Source organism: Rhyacophila brunnea, unplaced genomic scaffold, assembly GCF_057557595.1.
Source record: "Rhyacophila brunnea isolate RB1 unplaced genomic scaffold, BYU_Rbru_1.0 scaffold_15, whole genome shotgun sequence".
Taxonomy (NCBI): Eukaryota; Metazoa; Arthropoda; class Insecta; order Trichoptera; family Rhyacophilidae; genus Rhyacophila; species Rhyacophila brunnea.
Window position 1 is genome coordinate 18,290,061 of NW_028232806.1, and position 13,907 is coordinate 18,303,967.

Below are 13,907 nucleotides of genomic sequence, written 5' to 3' on the forward strand. Positions count from 1 at the left end.
TTTGGTAGTTCGTAGTCTCATTTTTTACTGTTCTTTAGATAAGTTTGTAGAACTGTAAGTGATATGTTAAAATAGCCCTTCAGATAGTCTGGCCCTAAATATTCTAATATAACTGAGTAGAATCAAAAATCTAATACATAAAGCGTCTTTTTAATATTTTTATTAAAACATAAGAATTTGTTTGAAAGTCATGTATTACACCCAGTTCTATTGACGTTTCTCAGTCAACGGACCAGCGATTAATAATTATTGTTTTATAAATACAACACCCAATATCCTGCTTTAAATTTTGTGCCAGATTCTAATCAGAATACCTAATATTTATTGGGAAAATTCTCATTATGCAACAGCAGGGATATTCTAAACAGTTAACACGGTAACACGTTTCCATTATTTGTATTGCTCCAAAATAACACGAATATAACTCAGAGCAATTCCATAAGAAAGGTGGTGATCTATAATAATAATTGTTAATGCATGGCACTTAGTCTTAATCGATTCTTATTGGATAGATTTGGAATAAAGTATGACGTGTTAAAAATATGTTTCAGTAGTATTCAACGACATTTAACAGCTCGTTGTTAATTCGGTCATGACCATACCCATAAAAACACATGAAAGTTAACTTCCTGGGATAACTAACTGCATGAATACAACATATCATATTTATCACTTTTTATTGATTTTGAAGTTAAGTGATATATAAGAATAGCCCTGCAGGTAGATTAAATTTTATTATAAAGCCAACGCCTAATCGGCTTTATGGATAACCGGCACAAAACAACTCAAATTACATTGACAGATTTTCACGCCGATCGTCTGCCACGATCGTCTCCGATAATGAAAAGTCACTTTTGAGCAGTTCCCTAACAGTCGTGTCCGAATTAGAACAATTCATATCTTCGGGCACGATTCACCCGAAGATTGTGTCGACGATTACCATAAACATACGAAAATTATCTGAATCAAACTTGAGCTTCCGAGTATGGCCGCACGTGGCGTGTCCCGTTTTCCGTTTGACATATTAATACAAATTTGACTTTACGCAATGAAAGCTGACTAACTTTATTCACTATTTTAACAGACAAAATAATATCCTAGAAAATACAATCAGCAACTAGTTTCTTGCCTAAAAGTAATTTCCAATAGTTTCCATTGGCATTTAAAGTAACTAACAAGCCCTCCGCATGAGCCGATTTTAGTGAGTAATGTTTTACCAAGTGCATAGCCAACACGCCAATGTTGCCATAATATAATTTATAAAAACATCGCTTGTAAAATTATAACATTGGAATAAATATTCGATATCTGGCAACACGACGACACGCACACTGTCACACATATTTTCGAATAACCCAGGAAAGGGTCGCGGAGGAAGCGTGAAGAGGGCGAGGGAAATGCGTGAAAAAGTTCGTCATGTTTTGAAGGACAAACACATGGAATAGCTCTATCTATATTTTTCTATAATCTAAGGTAACTACATAATATTATGACGTAAGACGTATTAAATGTTGCCACAAAGCTGACCTGTAGATTTTTTTGTTGACTTTTAATTCTAGCAACTGTGCGTAAATTATGAACCAATGAAATCAAGCGTCAATACGATCTAGTTAGTAGCCGAATTGTTCCGTGAAATGCTAATTAAAGTCGACGATTACTCACGACAATCGTTGAATCTGTTTGGGTCTGCGGGTCTGGTGGTGTAATTAGGCCTTATGACAGATGTGTTAGAAAAAATGATGTTGGTATACCTTTTAGTAAACGTCTCGAGAATTATTTCAATATGTCTACAAGTTTAACAAAGATTGTTTGTACAAAATATTGTACGTACACTACAATTTTCAAGACTTGATCAAAGTGAACATAACTTTTGGGACTCGGCACTCGAAAGTGAGCTTCTCTTCTACGCATTATTATTATTATTAAACTAAGAACTTAGAAACATGAAAATTGAAATTGTTTCGGGTAAGTTTTCTTCGTGAACTAATTTAAGTTTGGAGTTTTTATTGAATTTTTAGAATTTTTAGGAAACCCTCCGACTACTTTAGTAATAATGTATTTACGCTTTAAAAAACACAGAAAACTCAAGGGCAGAAATAAAATTCTCTATGTATCTATTATCTAATTACTTAAGAAAAGAATAGTTTTTTTTTCACAGATAATTGAAAAACTTTTTGGCTGAATACAGTGACGTACCGTGAAAGTAAGCAGATCATACAAGTAGGTGCTTATAAGTAGTAGATTTCGTGAAAATGACAAAAAAAACTCATGAAACTATACAAGTTTTCAATGCCAATGAATATGTTTGCCTGTTTTTTTTTCACTTTGATCACTTTTCCCAATAGTCATTAGGTATTCCGATTAGAATTTGGCACAAATTTTAAAATATTATATTGATGCACCTATGTATAAAAGAATGATTAATTTCTGATCCAATGAGTGAGACATGTCAATATAATTATAATCATGTGGCGATGAAAAGTCATTATGAAACAAAATCACAGAACCGGTCAATTATAACAGAGCACAGTGGAATCGCTAAGGCGGCTAAGGCATCGATCCACGCAATAGCATCCGGTTTGGACTTGTAGCTATATGGCTGAAACTCGGGGAAAGGCATTGATGTTACATGATCCCACGATGTACTCCGTGGTCAAAATCTCACCACACTCGCAAAGTGGGGATACTTTCATGCCCCACTTAGGTATGCATTTTTATAGAAACCTCAAAACGCTCCACCTAACAGAATGTTTCTTTCAATATTTTTGTAAATGATGGATTTTTCAGTTTGTTTAACACACAATGTAACCACTTATGGGTGAGACTGGTCACATGAACTTATCAATGAATATTAGTTACTGTTCGGCTATCAGGAATACAGCGGAAAACACATTTTGAAAATAGCCGATAAACTGGATTACCTAACTGGACTAACCTAACCAAACCTAACCTAACCTAACCTAAACTAACCCAAACTAACAAATAATCCAGTATATCGGGTATTTTCAAAATGTGTTTTCCGCTGTATTCCTGATAACCAAACAGTACCGAATATTATCATGCCACTTATTATAGCTGCACGTAGGTCACAGGTGTTAGTCGCTATAATTAAAAAAAAAAAATGGGTATGTGAAATGTACACGGTGGGGGGTCAGTGGTGAAAACGACAGTGTTCAGTCGCGTTGGCTAGTTGTAGGCTTTCTGAACTATACAGTAAGTCACACGACTCCGTCTAGCGTTGCGGTGTAGGGAATGCAGTTTGCAGCGTGCGGTTATCATCATTGCTTGTGGTTAGTGGCTATGTCTGCGTGCGGTGCAAGGGCGTCTTTTTGACTATCTACTCGTACGTCACTGGCTGAGAATATTAAATATTTGAAATATCTCTCAATATGTTATCTACTTCTACATCCAGCACAACTTTATATATACCGCTATATGGCACTATGTAGAAAAACAATATGTTTTTTATGTAATTAATTAGAGCATAGTAAGTAATTGAAAAATAATATTTATAACATTATTATTGGATTACTTATTAAATATTTTTTTAATTTTTAATGATTAAATTGTATCAGTCGTTAATAAAAAAAAAAGAAATCACTATTTTACTCCTAAGGGTCAAGGCATTATACGCAATTGGAATGATTTTGCTTGATTCCAATTTAATACATTTGGAATGGAACGCAATGGCCCCAGGGTTACCTTGTGTCTCAGCCCTAAGCTGAGCCGACTACGGGTTGAATCAAAAGACTTTTTAATGAGTAAACCCAGTCGTCCAACTAATAACTGGGCTATTCTAAATAGTTAACACGTTTCCATTATTTTCATTGTTCCAAAATAACACGGATATCACTTGGAGCATTTCTATAAACAAGACGGTCAACTACAATAATTGTTAGAAATAGATAAAAAAAATCAATTGAGGATTCTAATGGGATGCCTTTGAAATCAAGTAAGACGTGTTAACTATGTTACTTAACAACATTCAGCAACGGTTAACGTGGTCATGGGCCGGCGTGTTAAAAAATATCACGCCTGACAGTTAGTTAACTTCCCGGGATAATTGACTGCCTGAATACGATATAATATCACATGTATCCCCTTTTTATTGATTTTTGAGTTAGTTGATATGGTATAATAGCCCTGCAGTCGGTCAATGCTTTAGCACTAGTTTCTAGCAGCTAGCTCAATGGTTGTGGATCTATGCCAATGAACTCAATTTTAGGTCGCGAATCGCGTTCGGCAATAACAATATTTATGAGACAACATACGATAATTCAATACTCGACGCACTCAGAAAACAAGGAATCCCTGGACGCTATATAAATATTTTCAATAATATATACAGTAGCGCAACAGCATCTGTAAATCTCCATAAACCATCGCGCAGATTTCCTATCAGCAAAGGAGTCCGACAAGGTGATACAATCTCACCTAAACTATTTACAGCTACCCTTGAAGACTTATTCAGGCAACTTGACTGGAATGACAAAGGGATCCCCATAAATGGAGAATACCTGAGTCATCTGCGCTTTGCCGATGACATAGTAATTTTCTCGCAAGACTCAGAAGACCTCCAAAGCAGAATGCAGGAACTCGCTGAAGTAAGCAACAAAGTAGGTTTGAAAATAAATGTAACAAAGACGAAAGTCATGTTCAACTGCTTTGCAGGCCAAAAAGAGATCCTCATCAATGGCACTCAGCTCGAACAGGTGAAAAGCTACATCTATCTGGGACAACAAGTATCTATAGATGGATGTATATTTGATGAAATTGTTCGCAGAGTAAAGCTAGGCTGGAGTGCTTTTGGCCGCCTGAATAATGTCTTCAAAAGTGACCTTCCACTGTGCCTAAAGCGCAAAGTGTTCAACCAGTGTGTGCTTCCCGTGATGACATATGCGTGTGAAACATGGACCCTAAGTAAAAGAGAGATCCAGAAACTTAGAGTAGCACAACGTGGTATGGAGAGGTGCATGCTGGGCATAACGCGAAAGGACAAAAAGAGGAATGAGTGGATAAGGAAGCAGACAAGGGTTTGCGATGTAATAGAGTTTATTAAAAGCCTTAAATGGAGATGGGCTGGACACATAGCTCGAAGAAGAGACAATCGTTGGACAAATCTAGTCATCCAGTGGTATCCAAGAAGTACAAAACGTCCACAAGGTAGACCTAGAGGCCGCTGGATCGATGAAATGATAAAGTTCTGCGGAAGTACGTGGCAACGCAATGCACAGGACCGAGAGAAGTGGAAGCAACTTGAAGAGGCCTTCATCCAGCAGTGGATAGATTCAGGCTGATGATGATGATGATGATACGATAATATCGTATGATTTAAAAAATGTCAATAAGTATAAATAAATTAAAGACCTTTCGAGTCACTTCGCGTATTAAGTAAGTATTTAACTTGTTGGTATGCAGTTATCATTAAAGCTTATTAAGCAAATATCAATACTACCATAATATACCGCTGCTATCTTGTAATTTTGACAATATTACTAACATGCAAGAGAAATCGATGAAATAACAAAGTGACAAAGCACTTCGCCACAATTTTAACAAAATCACCGTGTCTTGATTGAAAAACAACACGTGATTTTTTTTAGACGCGGAATTCTCTTATATTCAAACGCCGACTCTCTTTTAATACTCCACCATGGGTACATATATTAATTATAAGTACATAATATATGTGTGTATACTTTTTCATGTTATCTTATAATTTATATTATATAGAAATTTCAGTCAGTGTTGCATGATACAACCTCGCACATCTCTAGCGACATCGACATTCGCCGCATTCGCGCGTAATCTCCCGAAACGTCAAAATATACTCTAGCTAGACGATGCCATTGCGCAAATATGTCATCAGACGCGAAAACAGTGATTATTATGTATTGGTACCGGAGACATTTATGGAGAAGTCTCTCGTCTGCCATTTTTATTGTGTTGATTGTATGAACAAACGTCAAACGCGGTGACCAGCGATGAGCGAGCAATGACAGTGTAGACAGAGACAAAAATGGCCGATTGTGCGGCTGTGCGCATGCGCGGAGTCGACATTTATCGATATCGACATGCAGGCTCTAGCAAACGCAACTCGTCGCATGCAAGAGCGTCGCAGCGTCGCAGTTGCATCGGCCAATCTGCGAAGCTCCATTTGATAACGTTTGTTTATTGGTTTACGATGACGTCACATCGACGAATTCGTCGTAAGACGCATGCGGCGAGTTCTGATGTGCGAGCCCTCTAACCCTACAAATAATCCAATATATCGGCTATTTTCAAAATTTGTTTGCCGCTGGCTTAGGTACTGTAAACCGACAAGAACCTTCTTTTCTTTATATACATATTTATACATTGTTACTGTTTACTTTCCCCAATAAAATAAAATAGACGGCGTGATAGACAATATAATATGAAAAAGGGTAAGCTGAAGATAGCAATTTTTATTTTATTATCTACTTTAAAGAAGTTGCTCATTTGCAAACTATCGCTGGTCATGCTTTTATTTAAAGCAACATTTCTTTGGCTTCCTAATTTCACATTTCAAAGACCTCCAAGAATTTCGCGGTCACTCCTTTCTTGGTCATATTATATTCTGATAGGTGTTTTGCGGTTTTCGCATGATAAGCAAAATCTGCAAGTATTTACTTGTAATCAATAAGTATTCTACGAATATTAAACAGTTTTGATATTTATATATTCTTGACATGACTAATGCAGCAACCAACACCATTACATTTTTCAACTCTCACATATTGGAATGTACCTAGGTACCACCTATGTCCTTTGAGAATAAATTTCTGGGTGTTCCCGGTCAGAGTGGGAAATATGTAAGAGATTAAAACTGGTACCTTATCAAGGGGACATAAGTTTAATGCGGGATACTATGAATATGTAAATCTGTAATTTACCTTCCAACATCGGAACCTCCACTCTAAGTAATTAAAGTTACGATGTTTATTTTGATCATTTATAGAATCTTTCAAATTATTTTCAAATATATCTAAATAAATCGGATAACACATAATAATAATTGGTGGTGTGAAAATCCTGATTTCCAAGCTCATTTTTTTTCGACTAATTTATTTATTCACAAGCTTTTTAATTTCAAATAATGGTGTGTATCTGAATATAACTCCAAATCATTGGTTTCGTTCAGGGAACTCAGAATATTAATTGTTCTGTGGTTTCGTTCTTTCTTTTGGGTGTAAGAAAATAGTTAACAAACATTCTTTATAAAAGTCGCCCCTTACCGGCATAGAACAATAATTAACGAAGTTATTATATGACGTGCTCACGCAAAAAAATTCAAATATGGCCCATATTTGGTCGGAAAAAAATGTTGGTGGGTGAATCTCCAAAATAAACAACTTCCACTTACAATAGTACACTACTTAGATTATTGTACTTAGGTATATTTCATTTTTATGAAGGGTCTATGACCTCAACTCAACGAAAATACTACAAGCATTTTAATGTCTGAAAATTTCTCAGTACCAATATGATTAAGAACATAATTGCTAGTAAAATTGCCGATTTTGGGCACCGGCAATCCAAGGAAATCAACGTTAATAATTTTACATTGTTTTGTGAAGTATTATGACTGATAAGTTATCGGTCCATATTTTTGCGAAAGTAAGGTCATTCAGAATCCACCATATCCACCACCGGGTTGAGGTAAACGATTGATAAAATTTTGCGTCCGTCAGTTGAAAATAATCCTATCATATGGTTTCAGCAGGATGGAGCTATTGCGCACATATCCAGAGTGACAGTGGAGCTTCTACGTGAAAATTTTTGGTTAACAACTAATTTCAAGAAATTCTAATTTCGCTTGGTCTCCTCGTTAACCAGATTTGACGGCTTCTGGTGTGTTTTTATGCGATACCTTGAAATAACTGAAGTATGTCAAGAAACCTCAAATATCTCAGCAACTCAGACAAAAACTTCACGCTGGCAAGATACTTGGAGTCAAAAACCTTACAAGAATGGTCTGAAAAGGTACATTATTTGTCAACACAGAATGGAATGTATCTGAGGGATTTAATATTTTATACAGAGCTCTAAGAAATATTAATGAATAATTATATTTCCTTAAAAAAATATATATATATTATTTACGCTTTACAATAATCAGTCTCAGTTGGGCCACCCAGTATAATTGTTCACCGGATGACTTATTCACTTGACATAGTAACGATTTTAAGTCCCTTAACCGCAATGTTTTTCAAATTGTTTTGAGTATTTTTATATAAATTTATTTTCATATTCGCATTGTCATGCATTCTAAATTTTGATTAATCTAATAAAAAGATTCTTACATACATACATTTATTACACATTCAATAAATAACCAATACCATTAAGCAACTATCACACGACCTATCACAGTGGATGATCATTGAATCTATTTACCTTGGGATAATTAACATTTTATTTTGGTAATACAAAATGACAATAAAATAGTTTATCATCATACTCCACGCAGTATTATTCGATGTGGAGTAAGTTATGGCTGCTTCTATACACCATTAAAACAGCTTTTGACGTCGGCTGAATATAAAGCTTTCTGATAGAGCTTGAGTGCATGTATTTCAAGTCTTGTTAACTTATAAACTGAATGTTTAACCAGTAGTTAAGTTTGGTATCTGTAGTAAGTACGAATGACTGCACGTCAACTTGGACGATTTATTTGTAAAGGCCATTTCACCATCAATTAAATACCAACATTTTTTTTAGTCGCGATTAATAAATGCCATAATATATAACTTGTGACTATATTTGCATAAAAATGCACAAATAAAAAATAACCGAAAAAAACCACGTGAATTATCAATAATTTCATTTTAGAGAACACACTCAAATTATCTTTTTTGTCTCTCATTCTATCTCACGTTAGGTTAGGAATTTTCATTCGCTTTACTAGTCTCTAATCTGGTACTGTCACACATCACACCTTGGCGCACTGGATTCACTTCTACTTTTTTAAATGCAAACATTACATTTCACTTCACTTTAAAGAGCGCAATGCAGAACCTTACTTAGGTAAGTCCCTAAGATATGCGCCTAACTTTAAGGAGCCGAATTCGACGTCCTTAGTTCAGTGAGAAAAACATATAAGAGAAAAAGAACATGTGACGTGTTTTTCATATTAGAACGGCTGCTTAACGTCAAAAGGTTCTTCATCGCGCTCTAAGTCTGTGTTTGTGTAGGTACTATACAGTTTCTCTTGTCTCTTGAAAATTCACTAATATATAGGTTAGAGTGAATTTTTCATAACAGTTAATATTTTGTTCATCTAACTATATAAATAATGGTTGAGTGGGAGCTCGTAGCATAGAGGAATAGTAATTTTCATTTAATATAATTTATTACCTATATAATATATTATAATATGTGTCCTTATGATGATTCCTACAAGCTTATTGTAGACATTTTAGAGAACGTCCAGAAGACATTCATTCTTCCGTGTCATTGTTATAAAAAAAAATCTTCACTATTTTCCTTTCGCTTTTGTGACTGCCTTTCTTCAATGCATGCTCGTTTTTCACTCTCTTGGAGCTCGTAGGTCACTTCTGCTTTTAATAAATTTTTACCTACTCTTACGAGCAATGGTTTCCAATCCTGACGTCCAAACGAAGTTGAGTTTATATGCGCCCATCAATTACCTACGTGATCGAGGCCATGTCTCCTTCTAGATCAGAGCTGCTTCCTGTTAGGCTTATCAGACGCCATTATCAAGGTGTGTGAGACTAATGATAGCGCTTAGTGATGAGTTGTGTATTTTATTTTTAAATTTTATTTTATCTTATTGTTTGTTTTTTTTCTCTTCTGAAGGTAATATTTTCTGTGTATTTTTATTTATTTGTTTAGAACTAGTTATTATAACGTTTTTATTAGTTCGTGTTCTTCTTTGTCCAGTACAAATCTTACAATTGATTTTTAACTAACTTCCCGACTAGCTAGAGATTTGAAACTTTTAGAATATATCAGAACACGATGCCAATGCATTCTTTTAATACTTTTAGCCATCTTTAAGCAGAATTGAATTCAGTTAATTCTGTTTTGTATGGAAAGTTATTTCAAAAAAGTCCGTAAAAAGTAAAAGACTATTATTGGTTGCTAACGGGGTGGTCCTAGCAACTAAATTATTAATATAGTTTTTAGTAGACATTTCAGTATTCTATATCTTTTGTTTGTTTGATTTTTATTTCATCATCAAGTACAAGTTTGAGCATGTTGAGCATAATAATTCAACAGAAAATTTAAAAACGTATATAAAAAGTTCTTTTTATCTTGTAATTATTTTTCAATATAAATATCATGTTGTGAACGTCCTAAATTCCTATTTATTACGTACACAACGTTTTGTTTTTAAATAAATAAATACATAAATAAATGTCAAGTTATCGCCGTTAAATTTCGTCTTCTTCTTTCTCAGCGCTATATCCCAGGTTGGAAATCGACCTCTTACATACGCTTCTTATATTGGTTTCCTACGTGAATCTCCTTCAGCTTCTTTTATAAAATAACCTAAATCTTTTATGATTTTTTCCTACTCAGTAGATACCATTCACGTTATCATCATCATTGGTGGCCCAGCAACTTTGGGCGAGTCCTAGCTTCCTCCAAGAACGTCATCCATCTCATGGCCCAATGTCAACCAAGTACCTGCATCACCTGGTCCAATATCCGTGTTGACACTAAATATAATGCCCATCAAAAGATCGCTACATCAAGGTTATAGGTAAGACGAACCTCTAACATTTCCATAAAAGATCACTTTTACTATATAAATCTTATATTGTAATGGCATTTCAGGTTTATTTAGGTACATAACATTATAGATTGCAATATCTGCTTGTAGATGTAGTTGAACACAGTATCATATTTATTTTTGCTAAATCTTAAGTCCGTGACGATTCGTTAACTGGTGAAGATATTAATAAATGTTCTGCAGTTAACGACATTAATAAAATATCACCAGATTAATATCAAAGGCGTTGACAGTCAGCAATAATTGCATTGATTTAGACATCTTGTTTAATTATTCGTTGTAGAAGTGGCGTTCGCAGATTTTATCATTATTATTATAAATTGAAATGCGTCAACAGACTTCAACTGTCATCTTTAATTAATAATGCAAATCCATAACCAGTTTTCAAGAAGGTGTTTGGCAGTATTGCCAAGTCCTTAAAATTAAGAGAATATGTTTACTTACTCGTAGGTACATATTATATCAGACGGTAAACAACTTACGAAGAAGCTGTCGAAAGGTGGTTGGTTAACTGAAAGTAGAATCTTTGTAATTTATTTAAATAGAAAAGGTAAATTAATTATTAATTATGTAGTTGTTACTGCAAAGGTGTGGTGATATTAATAAGAATTTACGAGAAATTGTAGATATCTATTCTCTCAACTCAAAGGTTTTATAGTTTTTTTTATATACTATAGAAAGAAGAAGAGAAAAGAAGATCAAATAAACATGTATCTCATTTATTCCGACGGAGGATCAAACCAATTGGTAACTAAAACTTCAAATACAGAAGCTCTACCAACTATATTAATTACCCTGACGCTACTCTGAGCGAATCATATTTATAAGCCTCCACAGCGTAGAGACGATAATATTATTAACCGTTCATACTATATGCAATTCGTTCTAATGAGGCGACGCAAAAATGACTCCAAATCAAGGCATGAACAAAAACGAACCATAAGTGCGAGTGAGAAAACAAATTTCTACGGCTGAATTAAATATTTTTTGTACACGTCGCCGGTAAATATTCATTTGAATAACAACAGTCATTTAAAAACGTGTTGCTGAATTTATTGCTTTTGTGTTAAATATAAAGTTAGTTGTAATTATTTTTAGATAATTTAGTAGAATATAATATGGTTAAATATGTTGTGTTTAAATTTGTTAGCCGTGCTGAGAAGCAACATTATGGTATAACGTTTCATAGTTAAGTATAAAAAGTTAATAATTGAGGTTCTACTGTGCATTACACGCAAGAAACATACATAATACCCACTCTCTTTATACTATTACTCTGAGCTCCAAATACTTGCTTCAAAAAATTAAACACAAAATAAAAAAATCAATAATTTATTTACAAAAACACGTTATGTACTGGACACAAATATACATTTTTCGATTCTAAATACTAAGTACACAATAGATCCAAATATATCGATCACATAGAAATAATTATTGGATATAAAATAATTATTTTATTGATATTATAATATTTAAGTCATTTCAGATTATTATAATAATTATGTAAGTGTATACGTACATTTTTTTTATTAATGTAAATTAACTGTAGTAGAAATAAAAATATATGCATATCTCATTTTAAATATTTGACTCATTTAACATCTGTTATATAGAAAAGTTCTTAGTAATATAATAATATTTTATTTTACGTAAGTAATACATCAGTTATAAGTAAATGTCGATATTAATCTTGAGATTCTGTTACTGATCAGTGGACAAAATGTTCCAATATACAAAATATGGCAAGTATTTTTTTTTAAATATAAAAGTAATTGTGTTACTTACATAAATAATTATCTAATTTAATAGCTACTTAAATCAAATATACAGTTAAAATATTAATATATTTTTTTGTAAATTAATTACAGTCCAAATTAAGAAAAGTAATATTATAAACAGTCTTTAAGGGGGGACATGCTCGTCGAAGGTCAAAATTGAGTTTTTATTGTATTTTCAAACCATGATCCTGGACACTCCTTAAACGTTGTAGATGATCTATTTATATAATTTTGAAGCCTTATTATCCTTTATAGTTATTTTAAACATTTTATGACTGCATAAAGTATTTTTGTTACATAAAATAGTATTCTTTTAAACCTCTCGCTCTAATGTTTTAGAATATAGTCATATTTCGGTACAGAACTGTGCAGTGGTGTTAAGATTTTTTACATTTATTAATTTTTAAACGCATTTATAAAACCATTAGCATAATTTATTACGAGATAATTTTTGTAAAATATTCACGATAAAAAATTATATTGATAATCTCTGTGATCCCAAATTTGACAAGAATTAGGCATTTTATTATTCAAAAAATCGGCAAGATTAACACATTTCAAGATGATTCTAAAGATATTTATTATAAGCTATGTCTTTGACCATTTAAGTGTGATAAACATCTTATGAATAATGATTGCTTTATAATAATTATTGACCTAAGAATAAGGTAGTGTTTTTTTGAAATACGCCATTTCTTTTGTCATTCCCCAGTGGTTAAGCTACAACATACGGCCGTAGCCATAAATTGACAAACTATAATTGAAGTAGGGAGTAAAATGATATTGACGCGTGTGTTTGAACATGTACCGTTTAAAAAAAAATAAAAAAAAATTCAGTTAGGTACATGTTCAAACACGCGCGTTAACATAATTTTACTCCCTACTTTAATTATAGTTTGTCATTTTATGGCTACGGCCGTATGTTGTAGCTTAACCACTAGGGAATGACAAAAGAAATGGCGTATTTCAAAAAAACACTACCTTATGCTTAGGTCAATAATTATTATAAAGCAATCATTATTCATAAGATTTTTATCACACTTAAATGGTCAAAGACATAGCTTATCATAAGTATCTTTAGAATCATCTTCAAATGTGTTAATCTTGCCGATTTTTTGAATAATAAAATGCCTAATTCTTGTCAAATTTGGGATCACAGAGATTATCAAAATAATTTTTTATCGTGAATATTTTACAAAAATTATCTCGTAATAAATTATACTAATGGTTTTATAAATGCGTTTAAAAATTAATAAACGTAAAAAATCTTAACACCACTGCACAGTTCTGTACCGAAATATGACTATATTCTAAAACATTAGAGCGAGAGGTTTAAAAGAATACTA